The sequence below is a fragment of the Littorina saxatilis genome, linkage group LG15 (assembly GCF_037325665.1).
Source record: "Littorina saxatilis isolate snail1 linkage group LG15, US_GU_Lsax_2.0, whole genome shotgun sequence".
Lineage (NCBI taxonomy): Eukaryota > Metazoa > Mollusca > Gastropoda > Littorinimorpha > Littorinidae > Littorina > Littorina saxatilis.
In genome coordinates, this window is record NC_090259.1 from 46,780,089 (window position 1) to 46,784,800 (window position 4,712).

The following is a 4,712-nucleotide window of genomic DNA, read 5'->3' on the forward strand; positions in this document are numbered from 1 at the left end:
CGACCCACACCACCCAGACTGTTTAGTCCAAAGCGTGATCCGGTGAAGTTAAAAAGAAAGACAGAGCGAACAAGAATGAGAGAAAGAGTCCCCCGAACACTTCATTCACAGCGTTTGAGATTGAGGGGGGGGAGTTCAAGAAAAGGTAACTCTCTCATCTCGTCTTCAGTAGAGCGGAGGAAGAGGACTGACGAGGAAGAAAAGGAGGAGAACGGGGTACGTGGGGTGGGGGAGGGGGTATGTTTAAAGCTAACTCCGCTGGTCTTAGAGGCCGTGACTTGCCGTCCCTGTGTGCTGGTGGCTTTAAGCCTCATTGCTTCTGAATGGAAAGGAACCACGGGGTTGCCACGCCACATCTCTGACAATTATCGCCAGCCAATGAAAAGCCCTCTTCACATCCCTTAATCGATACAGAATCTGCTGAGCCCGCAACTGTCTTGGCAAATTATACTGACCCTCCGTTCCTGCTCGGCAGCACCCCCCCTCCCCCTTCTGTTCCTCTCCTTCACCCCCCCCCACACACACACAATCACACACCCCTCACTCCTCTTTTTGTCCTATGGATGGCAGCCCTGCTAAGAAATCATTTCTGGGTTGTCTTTCCTTGTGTTTCTGTTTATTTGTTTCGTTCATGGGCGGAAACTCACACGGCTTTTACGTGTATGACCGTTTTTACCCTGCCATTTAGGCATCCATACGACGCTTTCGTGGGAATTAAGCATGCTGGGTATTTTCGTGTTCCTATAACCCACCGAACTCTGACATAGATTACAGGATCTTTTTCGTGCGCACTTGGTCTTGTGCTTGCGTGTACACACGAAGGGGGATAAGGCACTAGCAGGTCTGCACATTATAGCTGACCTGGGAGATCAGAAAAATCTCCACCCTTATCCCACCAGGCGGCCGCGGCCGGGATTTGAACTCACGACCTTCCGATTATGAGGCTGATGTCTTATCCACTAGGCCACTGAACCGTCTTTCCTTGATTTCCTTGATTTCAGCCATTCCAAAACTTAAAGCCACAGTCTCTCCTGTGAAAATGTAAACTTTCCGTTTCTCATCTCTGCCCAGATTTTCAAGAAATTAATTGATCAAAGAAATCTGTACACAGTCTATCCCGTGGAAATTTGACCGTTCTGTTCACTCTGTATCTCATCTCTGCCCAGGCTTTCAAGAAATTAATTGATCAAAGAAATCTCACTCCGTACATGAAGCCGCCACAGTCTATCCTTTAAACATTTAACCTATCTGACAGTTCACTCTGTATCCCAGGCTTTCAAGAAATTAATTGATCACAGAAGTCCCAGTCTAAGAGAAAAAAACCAATTCCCCCGAAATCGGGCCGGCGTATGCTGCCTGAATGGCGGGGTAAAAACGGTCATACACGTAAAAATCCACTCGCGCTAAAAACAAGAGTGAACGTGGGAGTCTAAGCCCATGAACGAAGAAGAAGACGAAGAGAGAAAAAAAAACTATTCATTTTTTTTTTTGTTAATTAAAAAATTAAAATTAGGAAAAGGACGCGTCGACTTTCCGCGTTCGTAAGGGAAGCCGTTTGGCTCATAACCATTACACGTGTAATAAATAATTCATACACGTGTAATAAATAATTTATACACGTGTATTTATTTCTTACACGTGTATAAATTATTTACTGCACGTGTAATTTATCTTTCTTCTTATGCTATGGAAAAGCCGTTTGGCTCATAACCATTTCGCGTGCAATAGATAGTTCATACACGTGTATTTAATCATTTCTTACACGTGCATGAAATATTTATTACACGTGTATTTAATCATTTCCACGTGCATTAATCATTTATTACACGTGTATTAATCAGTATTACACGTGTATTTAATCATTTCTTACCCGTGCATGACATTTATTACACGTGTATTTAATAATTTCTTACACGTTATTACACGTGTATTAATCATTTATTACACGTGTATCAATTATTTATTACACGTGTAAGAATAACTTCTTACAAGCGTTTAAAAGGCTGGAGCATTAACATTTAACCCATCGCTCTCAGGTTTGATTAAAACTTGAAAAGGTTCCATATCAATCTCCATGAAATGCAGGAGTCACGTGGTTAAGCGACTTAAAAACTCGGACTGGGAATCCACATGAAAAACACTATATATGCGTCTTCATCGCAAACTTCTTCTGGCTCATTACCAGACTGCAACAAATTGATGCAATGGTTCACCTTTTGGCGGGTCTGATCCAAAAAAATCCCCTCTAGCGGCGTCGCCATTTTGAGAGATCAATCGCGCGCGAACCGGAAGTAGTATAGACGAGAGTTGTTGCTTTGCAAGTCGTATATTTTCCGATTCAAGTTTTAATTTATTACAGGTGTATTTAATCATTTCTTACACGTGTATTTAATCATTTACTACACGTGTATTTAATCATTTCTTACACGTGCATGAAATATTTATTACACGTGTATTTAATCATTTCTTACACGTGCATGAAATATTTATTACACGTGTATTTAATCATTTCTTACACGTGTATGAATTATTTATTACACGTGTATTAATCATTTATTACACGTGCATTTATCATTTATTACACGTGTATTAATCATTTATTACACGTGTATTAATCATTTATTACACGTGTATTAATCATTTTTACACGTGTAATGGTTATGAGCCAAACGGCTTTCCATATGTGTGTATGTATGCGTGTGCGTCAGTGTATATATATATGTGTGTGTGTGTGTGTGTGTGTGTGTGTGTGTGTGTGTGTGTGTGTGTGTGCCGGTGTGCGTGCGAGCATGTTTCTTTTTTACATTTAGTCAAGTTTTGACTAAATGTTTTAACGTAGAGGGGGGAATCGAGACGAGGGTCGTGGTGTATGTGCGTGTGTGTGTCTGTCTGTGTGTGTGTGTGTGTGTGTGTGTGTGTGTGTGTGTGTGTGTGTGTGTGTGTGTGTGTGTGTGTGTGTGTGTGTGTAGAGCGATTCAGACTAAACTACTGAACCGATCTTTATGAAATTTGACATGAGAGTTCCTGGGTATGAAATCCCCGAAGGTTTTTTTCATTTTTTTGATAAATGTCTTTGATGACGTCATATCCGGCTTTTCGTGAAAGTTGAGGCGGCACTGTCACGCCCTCATTTTTCAACCAAATTGGTTGAAATTTTGGTCAAGTAATCTTCGACGAAGCCGGGACTTCGGTATTGCATTTCAGCTTGGTGGCTTAAAAATTAATTATTGACTTTGGTCATTAAAAATCTGAAAATTGTAAAAAAAAATTTTTTTATAAAACGATCCAAATTTACGTTCATCTTATTCTCCATCATTTTCTGATTCCCAAAACATATAAATATGTTATATTTGGATTAAAAACAAGCTCTGAAAATTAAATATATAAAAATTATTATCAAAATTAAATTGTCGAAATCAATTTAAAAACACTTTCATCTTATTCCTTGTCGGTTCCTGATTCCAAAAACATATAGATATGATATGTTTGGATTAAAATTACGCTCAGAAAGTTAAAACAAAGAGAGGTACAGAAAAGCGTGCTATCCTTCTTAGCGCAACTACTACCGCGCTCTTCCTGTCACTTTCACTGCCTTTGCCATGAGCGGTGGACTGACGATGCTACGAGTATACGGTCTTGCTGAAAAATGGCATTGCGTTCAGTTTCATTCTGTGAGTTCGACAGCTACTTGACTAAATGTTGTATTTTCGCCTTACGCGACTTGTTTCTTTCTTTTTGAAGGCCAGACACCTATTTTGGCTACACTTTGAAAAGTTGTAATTCAGCTGTAAGTGTTACCTATTTTACGCCTCTCTTTTCTGGCCTTCTTTTTTCAGATTTATAACTCATTCTAATTTTGATTATACAACAACTCAGTCGTTTGCAAATATAAGGAGCATAGATTTTTTTTTAATTTTACAGTAAGTCAGCTTATTTTATGTGTTGACACTGACACGGCAATCGGACAAATTAATTTCAACTTTCTCTCTCTCTCTCTTCCCCTTCTCTCATTATCTGTCTCTATTTCTCTCTCTATCCGTCTGTCTGTCTGTCTGTCTGTCTCACTGTCTGTCTGTCTTTCTAGTGTCTGTCTGTCTGTGGTTTTCTCTCTCCGAGGCTCTATCTCTCTCCCTCTCTCTCTCTTCCTCTCCCTCTATCTCCCTCCCTCTCTCTCTCAGTTTCTGTCTCTCAGTCTCTCTGTCTCTGTCTCTGTCTCTGTCTCTGTCTCTCTCTCTCTCTCTCTCTCTCTCTCTCTCTCTCTCTCTCTCTCTCTCTTTCTTTGGTGTCAGCACTTGACGTATAGATAATAAATACTTGCGACGCACGATGTACAGGAAACAGCTTGTCACGGGTGAAATAATAATGGTTTTTGTGGAAAACATTTTTGTTTTGTTTTCAATGCACTTTTTTCTTTTCTTTTTTACAGCATAAAAAGATACAAATGTAGACTTTGACAGCAACTTGTAGCTGCAGAATATTTGTAAAGAATGTATTTTAAGTGTGTGCACTGAGAACTCAGTGGCTTTGAAGGATTGCACACACACACACACACAAATGTAAATAAAATAACTTTTTGAAATAATATATATATAAAATCAGAGAAAAACGCTTGCAGTAAATACAGGAAACAGAAGATGGAGGAAGAAACCTGGCACACACACACACACGAAGCAGAAGTTGAAAACAAACAGATCTAAAGGCAGAGTCCTTCC